Below are 26,252 nucleotides of genomic sequence, written 5' to 3' on the forward strand. Positions count from 1 at the left end.
TATGGTAGTGCTATGCCTTTGCGTGTAAGTTCTCTAAAAACTGCATTAATGTGGCGTTGAAAAACTGCTGGTGAGTTGGTTAGACCAAAAGGCACCTTACAAAACTGGAACTGAGCACTGTGCGTTACAAACAAAGTATATTTTCGGCTAGCTTGAGCTACAGGAACGTGAAAAAGACCATTTTCTAAGTCGATCGTGCTAAATACGGTTGCGTCTTGTAGTCTCTCTAGTTGGTCTTCAATCAGAGGCAATGGAAAATTGTCTCTCAATATAACTTTATTAATTCTCCTGTAATCAAAACAAAGTCTAGGAGACCCATCGCGTTTTTTTACAAGGAGTACTAAGCTATAAACCTCTGATTTGCTAGGTTTGATAATGTCGTCTTTTAGCCATTCATCAATTTTACTATCGACTACACATCTTTCGGTGAACGGCAACCTACGCGGCCTAGAATATATCGGAGTTTCGTCTGTTACAACAATGTTCATAACAATGTTTGTGCACTTTTGCCCATTTGGCTTATATATATCAATCATTGTCTCTACTTTGGCTTTTGCATCACCACTTGCTGATTCGTCAATATTCAAAACTTTGTTGTCATCTACAACGTCTATTAAACAAGTAAGGAAGGCTAAGTTCGGGTGTAACCGAACATTACATACTCAGCTGAGAGTTCTAGAGACAAAATAAGGGAAAATCACCATTTAGCAAAATGAACCTAGGGTTACCCTGGAATGAGTTTGTATGACATGTGTATCAAATGAAAGGTGTTAATGATTATTTAAAACGTAGTGGGCCTTAGTTCTATAGGTGGACGCCTTTTCGAGATATCGCAATAAGGGTGGACCAGGGGTGACTCTCGAATGTGTTTGTACGTTATGGGTATCAAATTAAAAGTATTAATGAGGGTTTTAAAAGAGAGTAACCCTCAGTTGTATATGTGAAGGCGTTTTCGAGATATCGACCAAAATGTGGACCAGTGTGACCCAGAACATCTTCCGTCGGGTACCGCTAATTTATTTATATATATGTCATACCACGAACAGTATTCCTGCCAAGATTCCAAGGGCTTTTGATTTCGCCCTGCATTTTCTTCCACTTAATATGGTAGGTGTCTCACCCATTTTATTAACTTTTATATGATTTTACGTACGCTAACTATGCGAAACAGCATGTCAATTGATTGTATGGAAATTTCGTTAGCGTATTAATATATAGATAGTAGAGTAATATACGACCTATGCAATATTTCGACCTAAAATCGAAAATATTTTTGGGTCGTTTTTTTTTTCGTTTAATATACAACGTGAAATTTTCCGATTCAATCAAATTGCATTTAAATAATAATAAACTAGGCTGAAATAAAGGGTAATATAATAAAATAGAATAAGAAATATCAAAATAAATTAGCATAAAAGACAATTATACAAATTTTAATGTAATATCTTTGTAGCAAATTTATTTATTTTTTGTTCAGTATAAGACGCGCTATATCTAAAATGAGCATAAAATCTGGAAATGCAAAAAACATTTTGGGTCAAATTTGCAATTAATTGTTATAAATAAATAAAATTAGAGAGTTTGAACAAAAGTTGACTCATTATTTGTGATTTCATGTTTTTTTGAAAGCACCTAAAATAAAAAACAAAGAATCTGTTAAATAAGGACCTATGCATTTACGTGTAAGTAAAATTTGTCCAAAAAAATAGGCCGGTTAAGTTATTACTTCTCTTTAATGTTTTTTGTGCGCTAACAATTATTTTAGAACAATTTTTTAAGGATTTTTACAGACCAATATAGGTAAGTGGCAACAATTGGAAACAATATTTTATTTGAACTGAAAATGAGTAAGGCAGTAGTTCTCTCACGGTTTGGCGCGTACGAATATATACATATGTAGAGATGAAATATTTGAGCAACGCGACAATCCAGCTTTTGGAGTTTAGAATTCAGAGGGGTTTGTGAACATAATGGGTATTACAGATGGGAATTTCGATATTTGCACAGATTTTAGAATTTACAAAAAACTTTTTCTATTATTTATAAACAAATAGAGTAATATTTGTTAACAAAAATAGCCCTATGCCCTGCGGCTGATCCATACGAATCGATTCATATAACTTTTATATGATTTTACGTACGCTAACTATGCGAAACAGCCTGCCAATTGATTGTATGGAAATTTTGTTAGCGTATTAATATATAGATAGTGGGTAATATACTGCCTATGCAATATTTCGACCTAAAATCGAAAACGTTTTTGGGTCGTTTTTTCGTTTAATATACAACGTGAAATTTTCCGATGCAATCAAGTTGCTTTTAAATTATAATAAATTAAGTTGAAATATAATATAATATAATAAAATAAAATAAGAAATATCAAAATAAATTAGCATAAAAGACAATATACAAATTTTACGTTATATCTTTGTAGCAAATTTATTTATTTTTTGTTCAGTATAAGACGTGCTATATCTAAAATGAGCATAAAATCTGGAAATGCAAACAATATTTTGGGTCAAATTTGCACTTAATTGTTATAAATAAATAAATTTAGTGAGTTTGAACAAAAGTTGACTCATTATTTGGGATTTCATGTTTTTTTGAAAGCAACTAAAATAAAAAACAAAGAATCTGTTAAATAAAGACCTATGCATTTACGTGTAAGTAAATTTGTCCAAAAAAATAGGCCGGTTAAGTTATTACTTCTCTTTAAAGTTTTTTTGTGCGCTAACAATTATTTTAGAACAATTTTTTAAAGATTTTGGTACATACACACATACCAATATAGGTAAGTGGCAACAATAGGAAACAATGTTTTATTTCAACTGAAAGTGAGTAAGGCAGTAGTTCTCTCACCGTTTGGCGCGTACGAATATATACATATGTAGAGATGACACATTTGAACAACGCGACAATGCAGCTTTTGGAGTTTAGAATTCAGGGGAATTTTTTTACATAATGGGTATTACAGATGGGAATTTCGATATTTGCACAGATTTTAGAATTTACAAAAAACTTTTTCTATTATTAATAACAAATAGAGTAATATTTGTTAACAAAAATAGGCCTATGTCCTGCGAATGATCCATACGAATCGATTCATATAACTTTTATATGATTTTACGTACGCTAACTATGAGAAACAACCTGCCAATTGATTGTATGGAAATTTTGTTAGCGTATTAATATATAGATAGTGGGTAATATACTGCCTATGCAATATTTCGACCTAAAATCGAAAACGTTTTTGGGTCGTTTTTTTCGTTTAATATACAACGTGAAATTTTCCGATGCATTCAAGTTGCTTTTAAATAATAATAAATTAAGTTGAAATATAAGATAATATAATAAAATAAAATAAGGAATATCAAAATAAATTAGCATAAAAGACAATATACAAATTTTACGTTATATCTTTGTAGCAAATTTATTTATTTTTTGTTCAGTATAAGACGTGCTATATCTAAAATGAGCATAAAATCTGGAAATGCAAACAAAATTTTGGGTCAAATTTGCATTAATTGTTATAAATAAATAAATTTAGTGAGTTTTGAACAAAAGTTGACTCATTATCTGGGATTTCATGTTTTTTTTTGAAAGCAACTAAAATAAAAAACAAAGAATCTGTTAAATAAGGGCCTATGCATTTACGTGTATGTAAAATTTGTCCAAAAAAATAGGCCGGTTAAGTTATTACTTATCTTTAAAGTTTTTTTGTGCGCTAACAATTATTTTAGAACAATTTTTTAAGGATTTTACGTACGCTAACTATGCGAAACAGCCTGTCAATTGATTGTATGGAAATTTTGTTAGCGTATTAATATATAGATAGTAGAGTAATATACGGCCTATGCAATATATCGACAAATAGAGTAATATTTGTTAACAAAAATAGGCCTATGCCCTGCGGCTGATCCATTCGAATCGATTCATATAACTTTTATATGATTTTACGTACGCTAACTATGCGAAACAGCCTGCCAATTGATTGTATGGAAAATTTGTTAGCGTATTAATATATAGATAGTGGGTAATATACTGCCTATGCAATATTTCGACCTAAAATCGAAAACGTTTTTGGGTCGTTTTTTCGTTTAATATACAACGTGAAATTTTTCGATGCAATTAAGTTGCATTTAAATAATAATAAATTAAGTTGAAATATAAGATATTATAATAAAAGAAAACAAGAAATATCAAAATAAATTAGCATAAAAGACAATATACAAGTTTTACGTTATATATTTTTAGCAAATTTATTTATTTTTTGTTCAGTATAATACGTGCTATATCTAAAATGAGCATAAAATCTGGAAATGCAAAAAACATTTTTGGTCAAATTTGCAATTAATTGTTATAAATAAATAAATTTAGTTATTTTGAACAAAAGTTGACTCGTTATTTGGGATTTCATGTTTTTTTGAAAGCAACTAAAATAAAAAACAAAGAATCTGTTAAATAAAGACCTATGCATTTACGTGTAAGTAAAATTTGTCCAAAAAATAGGCCGGTTAAGTTATTACTTCTCTTTAAAGTTTTTTGTGCGCTAACAATTATTTTAGAACAATTTTTTAAGGATTTTGGTACAGACCAATATAGGTAAGTGGCAACAATGGGAAACAATATTTTATTTGAACTGAAAGTGAGTAAGGCAGTAGTTCTCCCACCGTTTGGCGCGTACGAATATATACATATGTAGAGATGACACATTTGAGCAACGCGACAATGCAGCTTTTGGAGGTTAGAATTCAGGGGGGTTTGTGTACATAATGGGTATTACAGATGGGAATTTCGATATTTGCACAGATTTTCGAGTTTACAAAAAATTTTTCTATTAATTATAAACAAATAGAGTAGTATTTGTTAACAAAAATAGGCCTATGCCCTGCGGCTGATCCATACGAATCGATTCATATAACTTTTATATGATTTTACGTACGCTAACTATGCGAAACAGCCTGCCAATTGATTGTATGGAAAATTTGCTAGCGTATTAATATATAGATAGTGGGTAATATACTGCCTATGCAATATTTCGACCTAAAATCGAAAACGTTTTTGGGTCGTTTTTTTCGTTTAATATACAACGTGAAATTTTCCGATGCAATCAAGATGCATTTAAATAATAATAAATTAAGTTGAAATATAAGATAATATAATAAAATAAAATAAGAAATATTAAAATAAATTAGCATAAAAGACAATATACAAATTTTACGTTATATCTTTGTAGCAAATTTATTTATTTTTTGTTCAGTATAATACGTGCTATATCTAAAATAAGCATAAAATCTGGAAATGCAAAAGATATTTTGGGTCAAATTTGCAATTAATTGTTATAAATAAATATATTTAGTTAGTTTGAACAAAAGTTGACTCATTATTTGGGATTTCATGTTTTTTGAAAGCAACTAAAATAAAAAACAAAGAATCTGTTAAATAAAGACCTATGCATTTACGTGTAAGTAAAATTTGTCCAAAAAAAATAGGCCGGTTAAGTTATTACTTCTCTTTAAAGTTTTTTTTTGCGCTAACAATTATTTTAGAACAATTTTTTAAAGATTTTGGTACAGACCAATATAGGTAAGTGGCAACAATGGGACACAATATTTTATTTGAACTGAAAGTGAGTAAGGCAGTAATTCTCTCCCCATTTGGCGCGTACGAATATATACATATGTAGATATGACACATTTGAGCAACGCGACAATGCAGGTTTTGGAGTATAGAACTCAGGGGGGTTTGTGTACATAATGGGTATTACAGATGGGAATTTCGATATTTGCACAGATTTTCGAGTTTACAAAAAACTTTTTCTATTAATTATAAACAAATAGAGTAGTATTTGTTAACAAAAATAGGCCTATGCACTGCGGCTGATCCATACCAATCGATTGATATAAATTTTATATGATTTTACGTACGCTAACTATGCGAAACAGCCTGTCAATTGATTGTATGGAAATTTTGTTAGCGTAGTAATATATAGATAGTAGAGTAATATACGGCCTATGCAATATATCGACAAATAGAGTAATATTTGTTAACAAAAATAGGCCTATGCCCTGCGGCTGATCCATACGAATAGATTCATATAACTTTTATATGGTTTTACGTACGCTAACTATGCGAAACAGCCTGCCAATTGATTGTATGGAAATTTTGTTAGCGTATTAATATATAGATAGTGGGTAATATACTACCTATGCAATATTTCGACCTAAAATCGAAAACGTTTTTGGGTCGTTTTTTTCGTTTAATATACAACGTGAAATTTTTCGATGCAACAAAGTTGCATTTAAATAATAATAAATTAAAACTAATAAAATAAACTACTACTAATATAAAACTATCGTGACCCAATTAGAACAAAAAACACAGAGTTCTTTACATATAAATCAAAACAAGAACGTTCATTTAAAGTAGTTCTTAAAAATATGCACTTCTCGATATATACCAAAGAAATCGTAGACGCACTCAATACTTTTGGCCACTCTGTTATTAACATATGGAACATGAAGCACAGAATCACCAAAAAGCCGCTACCCATGTTCATAATTGAGCTCAAACCCGATACCAACAAATAAAGAGATTTACGAAATTAAAAGTCTCTTACATTCAAAAATTGTATTTGAGCCACCACACCCAAAGCGGGAAATACCCCAATGTGCTAACTGCCAGCAATATGGTAATACGAAATCTTACTGCCGTCGAAAACCGGTATGTATATGTACATGTCTGCAGAATGTGGTCGAAAATCCAAATCTGATGATGTCAAATGCGCTTTAGGCAAAGGTAATCACCCAGCCAATTGCAAAGGATGCGCGGTCTATAAAAACTTACAAGCCATAAAATACCCATCACTGAGGAAAAAAAACTCACCCAAGTACTGTTGTCTTACATGGAAAAGAGAAATCCAATCAACAAGGTGCATCCTCAAGCCAAGTCAACCCAACCCAACTAACAACGCTATATCGTATACTCAAACCTTAGAAGGGCTCCTACCCAGCTCAAACGTACAAAACATAAAATACCCATCATTGAGGAAAAAAACTCACCCAAGTACTGTTACCTCTCATGGAAACGAGAAATCCAAACAACAAGGTGCATCTTTAAACAAGTCAACCTAATCAGCAACACTATATCGTATACTCAAGCCTTCATTCAACCCAGCTCAAACCCTAGCAATGCTAACCCAAATAACATAGACGCATCTAATCCAATCCAAAATATCAGTGAAATGCGAGAAATGATCGCTCTATTGAAACAAGTTATGCAGCAAATCACAACGATGATGACACTCCTTGTCACGTTCACTACTAAAAACTGTTCACCCCCGACCCCTTAAAGATCATTATCTGGAATTCCAATGGCCTTTCCAAGTATTTACTTGAAGTAAAGGCATTAATCCAGCTCCACAATATAGCCATACTTCTAATATCTGAGACCAACTTCACTGACAAAAGCTACCTTGAAGTCCCTAAATATAAGTTTTATCACCCAAAACACCTAGACAACAAAGCACATGCCGGATCAGATATCCTAATAAGGAGCAGTATTAAGCATTGTAATACAAACTCGGACCGCACGAATGCTATCCATGCCACTAATGTTACTGTCGAAGATTCGAATGGCCCAATTACGCTCTCAGCTATCTATAGCCTACCCAGACACGCTATCACTGCCGAAGAGTATGAACATTTCTTTAAAACTCTTGGAAATCGATTCTTAGTCGGCTGTGATTACAACGCCAAACACACCTTCTGGGGCTCTCGCCATATCACCCATAAGGGAAGGTAACTATATAAGGCTATTAGCCTTCCAAAACTAACTCCATTTTCTACTGGAACACCCACATATTGGCCCTCAGATAAAAATAAACTACCCGACCTAATCGACACTTCTGTGTGGTAAAAGGCATGTATTCTTCAGAAATATCTTGCAAATCGTGCTTTGAATTGTCTTCTGACCACTCCCCAATATTGGTAACAATTGATAAAAATCTCACATCCTCAGCTAATCATTGTAGCCTCTATAATCGGAAGACTAATTGGGAGTACTTCCGATCTTTGATCTCGTCTAATATTGACTTAAAACTATCGCTGAAATCCGACGAAGATATGACTGAAGCAGTCGAACACTTTAACAGGTGTATCCAACAAGCTGCATGGAACTCAACTCCCACCCTCAGCAAGCAAAAAACCATAGGCGTTACCCACGAAGGAAAAGCCAAGCTTAAAGAAAAGCGCATCGCACGGAAAAGGTGGCAGTAAACCCGGCATCCCGATGACAAAAAAGGCTTGAATGCATTAACTAACGAACTTAAATCCATCCTTAATATGTAGCGCAACAGAGAAATTCAACAATACCTCAGTAATATTGATGCAACAACTAACTGATTACTCCCTTTGGAAAGCGACTAGCAAGCTAAAGAGGCCAATTATCTCAAATGCACCTATGCGAATGGAGAATAACGAATAAGCAAAAAGTGATGTTGAAAAAGCAAATACTTTCGCACGCCACCTAAAACTAGTATTCACTCCGCATGATATTGAACCCCCACTAAGAATAACTAAGGAAGTGGAACCTACCTTAAGTCATCCATATCAAATGGAGCCACCCATAAACAAATTCTCAATATCGGAGGTAAAACCCGTAATTGCAAAACTCAAGCCAAAAAAAGCTCAAGGCCCTTATCAATCGCACTATATTAAAAATTTACCCCACGAAGGCATACAATTCTTGACACAATTGCAGCACTAAAAACTCAATTCATAGTTTCGCAGATGAAAATGATTCTCAAACCCAGAAAGCCAGCCAGTTGCATCTTACAGACCTATTAGTCTGCTGCCTATCGTCTCAAAAGTCATGGAAGTTCTCTTTCTTAAAAGACTCTTGCCCATAATCGAAGGGCGTAAAATCATACCCAATCACCACTTTGGCTTCATAAGGGGGCACGGAACAATTGAGCAGGTCCACAGACTCACCGAGCAAATATACGACGCTTTTGAGAAGAAAAAATACTGCACAGCTGCTTTTCTCGATATTTCACAATATTTTGATAGCGTATTGCATGACGGAATACTATATAAAGTAAAATACACCCTCCCCATTAACTACTTCTTATTTATACAATCATATCTAAAAGATCGTTATTTCTTCATAAAATAAGGTGTGGAGCAGACTGCCCTTTAAGATTGCTTAGCAGGCGTTCCGCAAGGCAGTGTAATGGGCCCAATATTCTATCTACTTTACACGTATCACCTCCCAATAGCAGAAGGCGTCACTATAGGCACGTTTGCCGATGATACTGCGGTGCTGGCCGTTGACCCTAACCAGAAACGATACAATAAGAGACATTGCATAGACGAAAAATCGTGTGAGGCAAGCTTCACAAAATTCTAGTAGGTCACATTCACCACTTACCACAGCAGAATTTGTTAAACCACCACTGTCTGTATTTGTTATTTAATAATTATTTGTACACTTTTTATTCAGCTAATGTGTTCAGAATTTTAACTTTTACTCACCAAAACTCCAATGAGTGTATTTCTGTGCTTAAATTATGTTAAAAATTGTGTTGAAGTTTTTGGTGTGGTGAAAGTGACCTACTAGAATTTTGTTACGCTCCGCTGCTTTCCACCGAAGTTCGCACATACAATATCTTTATATTCAAAAATGTTTGCCCTAACCCTAGCGTGGCTTCATTCAAGCTCCAAGGAAGTTTAAATAGAATTACCCGTTGGCTGAAAGAATGGAGGATCAAACCCAATGAATCAAAATCCGTTAAAGTGAACGATATTAATATACCACAAAGCGACGAAACAAAGTACCTTGGTATGCACCTCGACAGAAAATTTATCTGGAGGACCCACATATTCAACAAAAGAAAGGCCCTTGGTATCGAACTAAGAAATCTGTATTGGCTTATGAATCAAAATTCACAATTATCAGTTGATAACAAAGTCCTGCTTTACTCAGCCATCATAAAACCCATTTGGACATATGGAATACAACTGTGGCAAACTGCAGCAAACTCAAACATAGAAATTCTCCAAAGATTCCAATCGAAAACCCTTAGAATGATTGTAAACGCACCCTACTATGTAACTAACAACTATTTCATACAACACGAGGCTTCTAAATCACCCCAACCCATTCATTATAGCCCTGTCAGCAAGGCCAACTAATTTCACGCGCCTGAAAAGAAAGTCAATCACAGATCCTCAACACTGATGAATTCTTAAAAAAAATGGATGCACTACTGAGAGCAATCCATCCATGCCCACCAAGTTTATTAAGTGGTATTAATAAATTCTTAAAAAAATGGATGCACTACTGAGAGCAATCCATTCATGCCCATCAAGTTTATTAAGTTTAATTAATTATGAATTACTTTTAAAAAACCAAAAATTTGTTAGATGTATTTTGTGTATACAGTTGGCAAAATATATTGGATGCAAAAAAAGAAAATAACTACGGCAACATATGCCTTGTTATATATAAACTTTAAAAGATATAAATTTTTTCTCTATTGAAAAGGCACTGAGTGCTGTCAAACCATTTATTTTCGTTAGCTTCACACAAGAATTATGCAGATATTCAAATGATGAAATAAATAACATTGAAATGCAGTGGAAAAAATTGCATCTACATGAATGGGACAACGTAGGTTGGGCAGAGGTTTGAGAGTATAAAAACGCTCTTGGGGAATATACCTTTGCCAATCTTTCCACTTTTGTTTTAGATTTTTTGGTTTTGCCACTCAGTAATGCGGAAGCTGAGCGAATTTTAAGCACGATGAACAATGTTAAAATGAAGCAGCGTAACAGGTTACATTTAAAAATGTTAAATTCAATTTTAATGTAACGTACGGACTAAGGAAAGAACATAAGTGCTGCCATGATTTTATTATAACAAACGATCTCATTCAACTAATGAACAAATCAAATATTTATTCCAATTCATGACGATGTCGATGATGATATTGAAATATTTTAAGACTTTATGCATATTTTTATCTCACACGTACTACCTTTTATATGAATATCCTGTTGCAAGCAGTGAAATAGTTGTAGTAGTAGTAGACGAGTGGTCAAATGATTGACTTTAAAAAATTTGTATAAAACACAGATTGCATATGTAAAGAGTAAAAATTAATTTAAATTTTTTACTAGATGTATTGAATGTTTAAAATGCTAAGATTTTTATGAAAAAAATGAATAAAATGCTTGAAAAGTTGTCTTAAATTTTTAGCTTTTTTTAGCTTTACAATTTTTCGAGGCATTGTCGAAAGCTTCGGCAATGTCCAAAAACACCTAGGGCATATTCCTGGTGTTTCAGGGCTTTCTCTATATTCATAGCCACCCTATGCAATGCAGTATCGACTGACTTGCCTTTGGTGTAAGGATGTTGTGCTGAAGAGAATAATTCCTCGTTCATTTTTGATTTTAAATTTTGAGTAGAAAAGATTTCAAACTAATATACCTGTAGTCTTTCAGGTGCAGATGACTGGCTTTTTCCGCTTTCGGTATGAAGACTACTCGAGCCATTCTCCAAGATTGCGGACGTGGTTAAGTTTTATGCAACCCTCAAAGATTATTCTTAGCCATTCTATAATCGTTCCACCGGCCATGTGCACCAAAGCAGGGAATACCCCACCTTGGCCAAGCGATTTGAACATAGCAAACGTTGTTATTGCCCATTCATTTTTGGTATTTGTTACCAATCCTGGTACCTCTCGCTTCGTAGTAGGTCTGTAGACGTGGTTACATAACTCTTTCGCATCATCTCCTGATGGGAAGTGTGTGTTAAGTAGTGCCTCGAGGGACTATTCACTACTGTGTGACCATTCCCCGTCTTCCTTTTTTATCAGTCCCTGGACTGCATCTCTTTACATAGCACTTTCCTGAGTCTTGCCGTTTCGCCAGAGAATTCTATGTCAGCACAGAAATTCTTCCATGAAACCCCCTTTGACCTGTTTATTTCACGTTTATAGATCCTCAATAGACCTCTGTATTCTCCAGGCACTCCTCGCTTTCCGCAACTTTTGCCAGCTTAAAAATCTTTTTTACCTGCCCTCTGAGAAGACTCAGCTCCTTACTCCACCATGGTGGCTTTGCTTTCCCCTTGAATCCTCTCAGAGGACAAACTCTGTTGTACGCAGTTGTCCGTGCCTTTGATAAGAAGTTGTTCTACTCCTCCAACTCCTCTACGGTGGCAATCTCTGTAGGCTGCCCCAGTCTTCCTGATACACCTTTCTTAAATTTGTACCAGTCCGTTGACCTAGGGTTTCTAAAGATTTTCCCCTTCTCTACCCTCTTTAGGGGGATTCTGAGGCTGATATATGTTGTCAAGGACCCTCCATTCATACCCCGATATATCCTGCTCTGAATTCAATGTGATAAGTAGTATGGAAATGCCGGTTCTAGACCAAATGGAGAAAGGAAAAATGAGAAAGGAAAAAGTATATACACACCGACACACACATATATATATAAAGCTAAACAATTTCGCTAGGTGGCGCATCCGTTCTTCCAGTTTGTGTTCTGGCTGATCTTCTGGTTTGTGTTCCGGCTGATCTTCCGGTTTTGTTCTGGCTGATGTATAAGAAAAAGCTTGGAGCTTTTTTCCATTAGCAGAGCTTAGCCGTTCAGGAGAGGATCGCTAAATGGGGAGGGGGCCCTACATTTTTAAAGGGCCGCAAATTTTTAAATGTCTCCTCATATTTCTAATGTGTCCTAGACTTCACCCGAGCGTTTTTAAAGAGTCCCATAGATTTCTAATGGATCGACTGCTCCCCAATTCCCCCACCCACCCCCTTTTTTCTCGTCTATAAAAAGTAGCAGTTGGACACCTGTAGTACCCCAACCCCAACCCCCAACCCCCTTTTTTCCGTCTACAAAAAGGAGACGATGGGCACCTGCAGTACCACCCCCTTTTTTCTCGTCTGCAAAATGGGCCTGTCGGGCACCCGATCAGAGGCAGATTGTTAACTAAAGGTTATCTTAATATTGAACTCACGATTTTCCAGTTGGGCTCCTTAACCATGTCTGCATATACATAAATTATAAAGTTTTTTAAATATGAATATTGAACATTTGTGTGTACATGCCGTCACATATGCATGTACGTGAGAATTTCATGAAACGGTAAATAAATATGAAGGCTGAACATATTGTTTAAAATTGATTGTAAGTTTGTGTGTGTGTGTGTACATGCTGATACTGGTCCATATATATATGCATGTGAGAATATCAACAAACTACAAAATACATGCCGATGACCACATCCATCCATGGGAAAATTTTTCCAATGTAAATATTTACTTTTTTTTCAAATAAACCTTTTTCAAATAAATAAAAACAATTTTTATTTAAAATTTTTAAATTTTTATTTATATTTTTCTCCATATTTTGGCGTGGTTAGCAATGCGTAATATACTGTGTGTGTGTGTGTAGTTTCATAAAATTACTACTATTTTTCTAAATAATCTTTTTGACAACATTTGTAAATGGAGTATATTGATACATTTTATCATGGATGAGTATACAATAAGCAGCGGTGTTTGCAGATACGGCCTTGTGAAATTTTAGCTCAATCCGAATACCGATGGGACCGCTTTTTATATATTCATTCTGATGTGTAACATCTAAAACAATTATTGGAGCATGATGAACAAATTGATCAGGTAATAAAAGTGGTTGGGGAGTGCGTCCATAGTAACTTTGTTGAAATTTCAAATACATGTAGTGCTGGATGTAGAGTGATGAACTATTTACATGTGTATTAAAACAACTTTATTATTTTTGTAACCTATGAAGCAACTTTTGATTTATGAAATATATTTTTTTTTCCGAATAAATGAATTTAGTACGATTTGAGAAGCTTATAAAATAAGATCGCATTTATGTCGCTAAATGTTGTAATTTCAAACTAACTTAATTAAATAATAATTTGTTAATAATTAAATGAATTAAATAATAATTGGTTAAAACAAAAGTGCGTTAAGTTTTTGTATGAAAGAAAATGGTAAGAAATCCTACAAATTGGGGGCTCGTCCGGGAATTGAACCAATGAAAGCAGCAGCAGATAAGTTGAGTCGTACGAAGTCGCGTGTTTGTGTCCGCTGCAAGACTCTAATATATGAAAAATATTCATATTTATTCCAAAACTGCATTATTTTGAACATTTTTATGTAAATTTCGCGAAGAAAACGTTTTTTATGTGAAGGAGACGCCAAAAAGCAGCGCAGCTGACGCAGGCAGAAACAATCACTTTTAATTTTTTTAAAAAACGCAGTCGACGCAGAGTGTCAGTAGCCGAAACAGAGCGTCAGCAGCGGCGGTAACCGAAGGTGGTTGTCGGCAGTGCCTACAAAGATTATCGAAAATAAAAATGTTGCAGGGACGAAAAATCGTGCGAAGCAAGCTTCACAAAACTTCTAGTAGGTCACATTCACCACTTACCACAGTAGAATTTGTTAACTACCACTGCCTGTATTTGTTATTTAATAATTATTTGTACACTTTTCATTCAGGTAATGTGTTCAGAATTTTAACTTTTACTCTCTAAAACTCCAATCAGTGTATTTCTGTGCTTAAATTATGTTAAAAATTGCGTTAAAGTTTTTGGTGGTGTGAAAGTGACCTACTAGAATTTTGTTACGCTCCGCTGCTTTCCACCGAAGTTTGCGCTTGCAACATGTTTGTTTTCGATAAATTTTTGGTGCCTATAGTCGAATCAAAACGTCGGCAGCGGAAGTAGCTGAACAGTTAAAATAAAAGTACAGCTAAATAAAGCGGAACTCAAGCATAGTAACTAGAATGTGTGTATAAACGTACATATGAATGTACATGCGTGCAAAGCAAATGTAAAGAGGTTTAAGAAAAAAAAAGAAAACTAAGAAGCCCAATCAAAGTGAAGAGACAACACAAAACCGAATATAAAATACGAAGTGAACTCCAAATTTGTGTAAGATGATATAAAAAGAAGTTTGTTGAAAGAAAGAGAATAATCAAAACAAGAAGTAAATGAAGAAAGAAGTTTATATTAAAAAAAAAAGGTTGATACCGATAAAGAAGAAGAGAAGTTTTACAAAAATAAGATAAAGCAGAAGAAAATAAAATTGAATAAATCGATAATTCTGTTTTCACACAGAAACTTAATGATCTCATTTCACCTGCTAATGAAATCGTAAATTTTTTGCTTTCACACAGAAGTAACTGCTCGATTAGTATGAAGGATGAGACAGACAATCATGGCGGAACAATACAAGGTGGGAGCATGGTGACATACCTACAAACAAAAAAAAATTCCATGTACTTGTAAATTCGATGGAAAAATGTCAAAATCGTACTGCGCCGGCAGTTGATGTATCAAATCAAATAAAAAAGGTTATAATCAGCTGTTCGATGCGGCCACCTTGTATCGTTCCGCCATGCAGACAATGACATTTGCTTTGAAAACTAAGAAGCGGAAGCGGAACGCTGCCAACAGAGTTGCATTGTGCTTTTGACTTCATTAGGCATTCGATTAGCTACTAATGAAATAATAATAGATTCGAATTTTATAGGGAAGATTGAGCTCAATAAGCGTCTTAATGTAGAAAATTGCCTTTATTATTCAATAAGCCGTCTGTGTGAAATTAGTATAAACAAAGAAGGTTGTGCAAATGTATTTATGCTAATTTAAAGTAGAAATTCAAAAAAGGAGCTGTGTGAACCGGAAAAAAAACTATATAAAAAACAAAACATTGCGCTATCAATGTCAAGTGTATATATGTAGAAAGAAATTAATGTTCAAAGAAATATAAATCAAAACACAAAGAAATGCAAATTTAGTGGAAATATTTTTTTTTTATTGAATGAAGATAATAATCAAGTAGAACGCAAATACGAAATTGATGTAAAAGAAGAGCAAAATTTTGAAGAAATTAAGAAGATTTAATATGGAGTGAATGTATAATCGAAATAAAGGCTGAAAGAAGATACAAGAAAATAGAAAGCAAATGTGAAGTTCGTGGCAATTAAGAGAAGAAATCAAAATTGGTGATACTGAGTGACGACAATCAAATAAGGTAGAAGCGAAGCACAGAATTTTGGTAAATAGAGAGTGAAATGCAAAACTAACAAAGGTAATAAAAAGAAACGAAATAATACAAGAGATAGTAAAATGTAGTTGAAAACATAGTTGTTTTTAAAAACAGAGTATATAAATTTCAAAACTAGATGTAATCAAAAAGAAGTTAATTAAAATTTGTGTACATATTTGCATGCATGTATGTTTCTTGATATTGAAAGAATAGCCTCCTATTAAATAAGAGAGTTTTTTTTTTTTGTATTGAACCAAAATTTCTTTATTGTAAAAATAGATTTGAATGAAATTATGAATTTGACAGTCAACTTACTTAGGGAAAAGTTGGCAGAGTTAAATCTTTCAACATCAGGCCTAAAACGTGAATTACAGAATAGATTACTCCAGCACTACGGGTTGCTACGTAACGATCAGAGTGAAGATGAGTCTAATCAATCAATATATGATGATGTGCAAGAAAAAAATGTCATACAGTCTTCCCAGTTTCTCGTACGACAACAGCAGTTTACTCTTAAAGATATGAGCGATTGTATTAGTCCGTTTTATGGAGAGGGATCTGTAGATATTAGATTCTGCGTGAATGACTTTGAGCTAAATGCAGATGTTGTAAAGTGGAACGATTTACAAAAATTTGTGTATGGAAAGCAGCTTTTGCGTGGAGCAGCTAAGCTTTTCGTAAGAAGCCAAAGTAATATTTTAAATTGGGAGAGTTTAAGAAACGCTTTGATAACTGAATTTGGTTCTAAACTTTGTTCGTCAGATGTTCATAAATTGTTAAAGAATAGGCGCAAGCATGCTAATGAAAGTTTTCGGGAATACTTATACAGTCTTATGGAAATAGCTAAACAAATAAACTTAGATGAGGCAAGTATCATAGACTATTTTATTGAGGGTATTCCAGATTCAAGATATAATAAGTCTATGTTATAGCAAGCAAAGAATATTGCAGATTTGCAAGAGCAGTTGAAAGTGTATGAAAAGATACGTAAAGCTAATTCAGGACAGGTTAGGACTGAGCAAAGTGTACTACTGGGGGAGAACAAAGTAGGTATAGCAAAGCCAAAAGAAGAAGTGCAAAAGAGGTGTTTGAAGTGCGGGGACAAGTCTCATATGGCAGTACAATGCCCACAGAAGCAATTTAAGTGTTTTAAGTGCAACGAAGTGGGTTATCGTTCGTTTGAGTGCAAGGGTAAATCCAAGGGTTCCAAAGAAATAAAAAATGATTTAGGCACAGTTAATTCTTTTGGGCAATGAGGTGTTTCAACCTTTCTGTAAAAGATTTAAAAATTAGTTACATTTCAAAACAGTTAAAGTTAACGATTTTAAGTTTGAAGCCCTTATAGATTCGGGATGTTCTTTGAACATAATGTGTTACGACACGTTGTTGTTAAGTGGCTGCGAGACTAAGTTGAGCAATGATCACAGGAAATTATGCAGTGCTTGTGCAAACGTTTTCAAACCTCGATACATATAGACGGGATATCGTTAAATATAACGTTTCATGTGGTCAAGGAAAGTGATATTCAATTCGCAGGGATGTTAGAAAAAGCCATTTTGAAGGATGTTGACATAGTTCTAACCAAAGAAGAAGCAGTTTTTAAAAAGAAGAATTTACCAAATAAGCAAACAGCGGAGATACGTCAAAAAAGTGAAAAGGAAAGTTGGATAAAAGAGTTCGATGTAATGAATTTGAATGAGTTAAAAGAAATAAATTTACCAGACGTTAAACATTTAAATACAGATTTGGCTAGGGAGGTAACGGGTTGAGTGGATGAATATATACCAGTGGGTAACTGCCAATCAGCCGTAAAAATAGAAATTGTTTTGTCGGATGAAATACCGGTGTATCAACGTCCGAGGCGAATGCCATTCGAAGATCGTAACTTTATCGATAGGCAAATTGAAGATTGGTTAAGAGATGGCATAATTGTACCTAGCAATTCTAACTATGCTTTCCCGATTGTGGTTGTTTCAAAGAAGGATGGAGGGAAACGTTTATGTTGTAACTATAGGCAACTCAATAAAAAGATAGTAAGAGACAATTTCCCGATGGTTGTTATGGACGATGTATTAGATAGATTGCAAAATGGGAAAGTTTTCACAACTTTAGATTTGTCGAATGGTTTTTTTAATGTTCCAGTAGATCTACAGTCGGGGAAGTACACTGCATTTGTGACAAGTGATGGACAGTATGAGTTTTGTGTAGTACCATTTGGTATATCGAATTCCCCAGCTGTATTCTGTAGGTATATTAATGCTGTGTTTCGAACGCTAATTCAGAACCGCACAGTGATAACATATACTTGATAATAACCGCAAAGGATGAAAATGAGGGTATTGAGAAGTTAAAAGAGGTTTTGAAGGTTAGTTCCGAACATGGATTAAACATTAAATGGAAAAAATGTCAATTCTTAAAACGTAAAGTTGAGTTTTTAGGGTACGTAATAGAAAACGGCACAAAGCAAATATCAGAAGAAAAGACGAAAGCTGTTCAGAATTTTCCATTGCCATCAGACAAAAAGGGTTTACAGAGATTTTTAGGGCTAACATCTTATTTTCGACGGTTTATAGAAAACTTTGCTATTATTGCTAGACCATTATCAGGCTTGTTAAGAAAAGACGTGGCTTTCAAATTAGGAGATAAAGAAGTAGCAGCGTTTCAGCAGTTGAAAGCTCACTTGCAGAAATCGTCAGTATTACGGATATTGTCCCAAAGTGCAGTAACGGAAGTCCATACTGATGCCAGTAAGTATGGATATGGGGCTATTTTATTGCAAAAGGATCCAGATGACCAACAGTTACACCCGGTGCAGTACATGAGTCGAAAAACGAAGCCTGTAGAAGAGAATTATCCGTCATATGAGTTGGAAGTGTTAGCAATAATTGAAGCATTAAAGAAGTGGAGGATATACCTGTTAGGAATAAAATTCAAAATTTTAACGGACTGTAATGCTTTTACAATGACTATTAAGAGGAAGAAGTCCCGCCTAAGATTGCGAGATGGCCTTTGTTTCTCCAAGATTTTAATTATGAAATCGAGCATAGGCCAGGAACTCGAGTGAAGCACGTTGACGCCTTAAGTAGGGTGTATTGCTTAATGTTACACGACTTAACAAGCACAACTTAAAGACGAGTGGACAAATGCAGTTCGTAAAATTTTAGAAAAGAACGAGTATGAGGACTTTTATATCAAATATGATATCCTTTTTAAGAACCCGCACAAAGAGTTGATTGTAGTGTCAGCACAAATGGAAGACGAGGTCATAAAAATGGTACATAGGCAAGGACATTTCTCTACAAATAAAACACAGGATCTATTAGAAAAGACATTTTATATACCAAAAGTTAGTGCAAAGGTTGGACAGGTGGTGCGAAGTTGCATAGAATGTATCGTTAATGAAGCAAAGATAGGAAAGAAAGAAGGATTTCTAAACTGTATTAATAAGGAAGATAAACCATTAGGGACGTACCACATTGATCACGTAGGACCACTTGAAATGACCAGTAAGTCATATAATTATATATTTGTAGTCGTAGATGCATTTAGCAAGTTTGTTTGGTTGTATCCCACCAAGAATACCGGAGCAGAAGCAGTAGTTGTTAGGCTAAAGAAACAAGCAGCAATATTTGGTAACCCAAAGCGTATTATTTCTGACAAGGGAGCTGCTTTTACTTCGAATTTATTTAAAGAATATTGTGAGGGTGAAAAAATTCAGCATTTATTAATCACAAAAGGAGTGCCACGTAGAAATGGACAGGTGGAAAGGATGCATAAGATAGTGATTCCTATGTTATCGAAACTATGCACAGAAACACCAAATAATTGGTACAAGCACATAGATAGCGTGCAACAGTTCATAAATAATTCACCTCCACGAAGCACAAAGCATTCTCCATTTAAGATTATAACAGGAATTGATATGCGGTTGGTCAATGTGCCACAGCTTCAAGAGCTTTTAGAAGATGTAGCCGTAAATGAGTTAAATGAAGAAGAAAATATTTCTCATATGCAGTAGGAAAACAGAACATCATATAATTTTCGAAGAAGACAGGAAACAAGTTATGAAATTTATGATTTATTAGCTGTAAAAAGAACCCAATTCGGAAGTGGTTTAAAATTAAAGCCGAAATTCTTAATAGAGTAGTTAAAAAGTTAAACCATGGTCGATATCAAGTTGAAAAGGTAGGTGATCACGAGGGACCGGGCAAGACATCGACAGTTGCAGCATATATGAAAAAGTGGTCTAACTCATTCGGGGTCGATATAGAGATGCTGGATGTAGAGTGATGAACTATTCACTTGTGTATTAAAACCACCTTTATTATTTTTGTAACCTATGAAGCAACCTTTGATTTTTGAAATATATTTTTTTCCGAATAAATGAATTTAGTACGATTCGAGAAGCTTATAAAATAAGATCGCATTTATGTCGCTAAATGTCGTAATTTCAAACTAAAAATAAATAAAAACTAATTAAATAATAATTAAATAATAATTTGTTAATAATTAAATGAATTGAATAATAATTGGTTAAAACAAAAGTGCGTTAAGTTTTTGTATGAAAGAAAATTGTAAGAAATCCTACATACATGTCATATAATAGAGCATACCGATTTCGATCAAATTTAGTATTAAGATCATCATATGGTGGAGTTGAGGTGAACTTTAGTCACAATGTGTAAATTTATTTTCATCCTAAAATAATATAGCGAGGTCTTTCATGTTCACCAACCAGTTTGACATTCCATAACATATTAGTGCTTTCCTGTAGAGGCGGGTTATGATAAACATCCCAACTTCTAAACGAAATGTATAGTGGTTGTTTGCTATTAATTGTTCTCAACATAGTTAACAGATACGAGTCAGAAAGTTGAACATGTGGCATTTTCCACGTAATATTTAAAAGTTTTAATAAAAGCTTTTCTGATGGTGTAGTTGACATCATAACAGCATCATCTTCCTTGGCTCATATTAAAATTAATTCATGTTTACAATTAACAATAATTTTATCAAAATCTTCAGCGAATCCAAGCAGGGTTTTCAACGGTATACAAAAATTAAAATGTCCAGTCTTTAGGCTAATATTTTCAAATGGACACCACCCTGCATTTTTTAGATTTTTACTCTCAAATTCGTTAAGTGATACATAATTTTTCATTGCTGTTGCAATACCCAACTTTCTAGTGCGATCAATTTCTATTCCATTAATGCCATATCGAATCGCCTCGAATAAATACGCCATACAATTTTTAAGCAGCTGCACAGTTTTTGAAAATTGCGAATTACTATTTGATATGAATCCCGCAATGTATAAAATACTCTAACTAGGTAACACATATAGGTCTTGATTTTGTATAGGGATCCGAATTTCATCATTGTTTTGAAACGATTGCAGATATGGTATGTAGCTATGGTAATCCTTTTTTATTATACTAGTATCAAATATGGGTTTGGACAAAACGATTATTATATCACCTATTTTTTAAACTAAATCCTAGATTTATTAGGAACTGTTTATTCGCGGGGGTTAAATCAATTTTAAACAGGAGTTTTTGCTTCTTTAGAGTGTAGATTTTTTGTTTTTGTAGCCAATACTTTTGAGGCTGATTGAAAACTATTCAAAAAATCTGTATGCGGTGGCTTTTTATTAAAAATTATCATTTTTAGATAGGTTTTAAATGCAGTCTTATTGATATGTTCTCTCCACGAAAATTAACCAAGCTACCAGTTTGATCAACAACTCTAAGAACTAGAGTGCTTATTTGACGTGTATTAACCGGTAAATATATAACATTAGCAGTTGTTTCTGAGATTTTATATCCTGGACTAACTCTAAGCGAAAACTGATGAATTGTATGCACAGATAGTTCATTTATATATGATCCGTTGATTATAAGACATTGTTACGGTCTGCTGTTATGGTCTACGGTTACGGTCCACTTGGGAGCGTTTTCGTGCGAACACACCTAGTGACTGGTGATGGGGCGAAAGTTGCGATACAAAAGTATCGAAAAACAAGAAAGAAAGACCGGCGATCACTAGCGAAAAAAGCCACGAGTTTCCGGCCGTAGAAACACCAAAAAAGAGTAAGAAAATTTTAAAAAAGTAAAGAAAAACAGGCCACGAGTTTCCGGTCGTAGAAACACCAAGAAGGAGGAAAAATTTTAAGAAAGAAAAGAAAAGATAGCGACGAGTTTTCCGGCCGGGAAAAAACGCAAGAATTAGCTTTTTACTTGCGCAGTTAATCGAAAATTTTTATAAAACCAAAAAGGTTTATCGTAAAGCTAGTCCTATAAGGCGTTATACCAACGAGAAGATCTGTGATTTGCTTCAGCCTAAATTTTGGCGGCCCTGCGACCATACCAAAAGGATCGTATAACATCTAGGACACAACTTCAACACCAAAGGCGTCAAGCTCAGAGACTGCTTCATTAGCACTATTGCTTACCTCAACTGCACGGCCCCAACTATATTCAACTCATCGCACAACACCCTCGCGTGCTGTGCACATTTTCAAGAGAGTATTGTGAAAAACCAAAGGACTGCAACTAGGAACCGCAGGCCGATTCCTTCACCCAACTACCAAAATAACAAACGGGAAAATGCCCAGAAACTAGGAAAGAGTCGATAGCGCAAAGTACCGACCAGTTCATTCCGACAAACCTCGTTTTTACTCGTCTATTTTGGGTGGTAATAAACCTTACAACGGTTGTGTTGTGTGGACACAAGCTCAACGGAAAGAATATCCAGTTGAAGTAGTAGGTCGGCGTTTCACAGTCACACCTAGTGAGGAAAGTTCTAGTGATTCCGATTCGGATACGGACGGCACTAAACAAATTGTTGATGAGAAACCGAATCCGAAGATAAATTCCTTTCTCTACGTTTACGACATACACCACCACCTTTGGATAAGCGTCCAACACCACCTCCGCCTCCAGGGCCAGCAGTACACTGCAGCGTAATGCAACGAACGCCAAAGTTAGCACCAAGTCATCCAGATCGTAAAGGTCAACACGAAGTTTTATTGCCACCAGGTTCACTTGATCACCTCGGACCAGAGCGCAACAATCACCAACAGTACCAATACAGCGCGCCCAAGACCGCGCGCCATAACCAACAACAGCGACAACTTCATCAGCAACAACAACATCACCAGTAACGACGCCGGCAGAGGCCCACGGTACGTACTCTGGCGGTCGTGTAAGTACCAGCCTTGTATGAACTTCAAAATAATTACCCTACACAAAAATTTGGTCATAAAACTTACCCACGCTCATGCAAATGTGACTAGGAATATAACCTATGACTGTATAATAGCTAGTCAAATGACGTGGAATGACGAGAGCGTTTTTGCAGGGTAGTTAAAGAAACTTCTAAGCAGTACCTAGAGAGTTTTATACAGCCGGTTAAACCATTTAACAAGGGTCGATTTTTTTTCGTCAAATTGTATTATTGAATACTCGAAATTGTTAGCTATACAACAAGGAGCATACATTTCCTTTCTTTTTCATTTTAATGATATTTTTTCTAGCTTTAAAATGATTGAAGTTAGCTCTATAAATTTTATTCATATTGTTAAAAAAAAAAAAAATTTGCGACCGCAGCGATTGGTCGATTATGCACAAATTGGCTAAAAGAGTTAAACTTTTTTCTTATATCATACAAATACAATATATATAGATATATATATATATATCTATATATATACATATGAATCAATATTGCTAGCAATATCGTTCGAACAACCAGAAGCAAATAATATACGTGCATATAATACATATCGCTATACAAAGTTAATCTTTATTGCTTTTATAACAAGTTTTCTTGGTACATATTACATGTTAGTGTCATTATACTATGCGTTATACCAAATTGATATTTTGTTAAACTCAAAATAAGTTCTACTACAACAACATAATAATTTTGTAAGAGAGCCCCAATTATCGGAATTTGTATCCCAACTTTATAGCCCTAAAATATGTTTTGTGATGGGAAAACAGAAAAGAGGTACGCGACCAAATTCTTACGTTGTATGTAGTGTATTTACTATACATAAGTACATTTAATTACATATTATTCCCACACATAACGTTTATAACGATTATAAAAAAAAAGGGGGAGACGTAAATAATTGTATAATTTAAAATATTACGAGCAAAAGTATGAGAAAAGAAAAGAACCCCCAACAGAACAAGCTTAGTTAGACTTAAGTATTCATATTAGATTTCGTTTCGATTTCGGCCCAATAAAGTGTGAACTGTTGGATCAATTTTTTTTCTCTCACTTTATACACTACACACTCTTACCTACATTTTCATAGTGTAAATAGCTATCGTAGTTCAACAATGATGTAGCCCTGGTTAAGAAACCTGCATTATCTTATTTTTTTGTTGCTTACATACGTTAATAGAAATGAATTATAAATAAATTAGTATTTAAAATGGGAATGCTGGCGTCGCCATTTATTTAGAAGGCACGTAGGGTCTACAGGTAAGGGGCCACCAAAATATAGGTGCGTCGGTGGCCATGGATTTTGAGGGTGGGTATAAGCACCGGGCGTCGCAACAACACCCGCGGCGCACCCAAGTTATATTCGGCCCTTTTCTTCTTTTGTTTAATTTACCAGCTTTTTTTTGGTTCTTTTAATTTTCAGAGTTTGGTAACCGGTCGTTTCCGGTTCGGTGATTTTTTTTTTGCGTTTAGTTTTTTTTGAACTTTTGAATTTTGTATCGAATTTAACGGTCTGTCCGTGGCATCCGGTTCGACCGGATGTCGTTTTGTTTAGAATTTCCAGCGTTTTGAATTAGTTCTGCGCTGTGTCAGTTTTTTTTAAAGCATGATAGGAACTTTTTTTCTGTTTATGGCGCAGGAACAGTAAGGTTGGCAAGGACCCGCCCCAGCCGACAATGACTAGCCAATGTGCACCACCACATCATGCCGACCGCCTTCCTTACTGCTTCCATCGAAAATGCGATACCATAACAACATTCAACAGATATCGTGTTTATTTTGTTATATCCACTGGATTATCGGAGTAATGAACAATCCCCGGCTTCAGTACTCGTCTAATGAAACCTAGTAATGGACCAATTGAGCATTCTTTATCAAAATTTACTTCTTCCTTAAAGCTCATAATTTCAGTTCGAAATGTATTAGGGTTAGCTCTTATATCAATATACCCTTGATTTGAAGGGTCATATATTTTAGTAATTGTCTCAACTATATCATCCATTTCATATGTTCCAACAGGTATCTCAATAACATTCGATCCAATGTGAAACAAATTGTTTTCTTTGTCCACATTTGGAATTGTATGATATGAGTCAAAACTGATTAACCCACAGGCATAATCTTGTTTGAGTTCTATGGGAGGGAAATAATTTGCAATCAGTATAGATGAATTACCACTTATTGTTAATGTAGTCGACATGTTGATAGGCTATCATTAAATACTTATTATTAAAACACTTTTCTATTTATTTGTTTACTTTATTAATTTAAATCATTAACATCCACCCAGGAATTCTGTTCAGAAAGAATCCTAACCATTTAACATAAACTCTATTGTTTCGACGTCTCAAAACTTTTTAAATTAAATACACATGAGGGAGTTTAGTTTTGAAAAATTCATATTCATAAAATCCTCCCTTAATAGCATTACCTTGATAATCTTCAAGTATATATGTTGTAGGGTTTGTGTTTTTAATTGACTTTATTTTAAAAACTTCTGTTGTCCAATTTGGTGTATACCCTTTTTCAAATACATGTTTATATTTACTTATTCTAACTTCATCATTAATTTTAAATTTTGGTCTATGAAAAACTTTTAAATTGTTGTATGCAGTGTCCAATAAATGTTGCTCATTCGAGGAATTTACCTCATTTGGGGTCATTTTGATGGTCCTGTGAATAGTATTATTATAATCATTGACTAAATTTTTATAGATATCAATCCATTTATAAGTTCCCCGAAAACTAAATTCTTTCCACATCATTCCTTTTAATGTTCTATTGAATCGCACTATTATAGATGCTTTTAATGATGAAAATGTTGAATAATGATTTAAATTTTTTGTTCGTAATAATCTCTTAAAGTTAGTATTATAAAATGCCTTTCCATCATCTGTTTGCAGGTTTTTCGGTATTCGGTTAC

At 34.3% G+C, this 26,252-nt stretch overlaps 1 protein-coding gene and 1 pseudogene across 3 annotated transcripts in view; one reads left to right on the forward strand and one right to left on the reverse strand.

Moving 5' to 3' along the window:
* Positions 1–26,252, reverse strand: part of Rsph3 (Radial spoke head protein 3) — a 355,555-nt gene that overhangs the window by 174,720 nt on the left and 154,583 nt on the right. The window lies entirely within an intron of this gene.
* On the forward strand, positions 13,089–17,572 carry LOC137252889 (uncharacterized; annotated as a pseudogene).

The sequence above is a fragment of the Eurosta solidaginis genome, chromosome 5, assembly GCF_040869045.1.
Source record: "Eurosta solidaginis isolate ZX-2024a chromosome 5, ASM4086904v1, whole genome shotgun sequence".
NCBI classification, from domain to species: domain Eukaryota; kingdom Metazoa; phylum Arthropoda; class Insecta; order Diptera; family Tephritidae; genus Eurosta; species Eurosta solidaginis.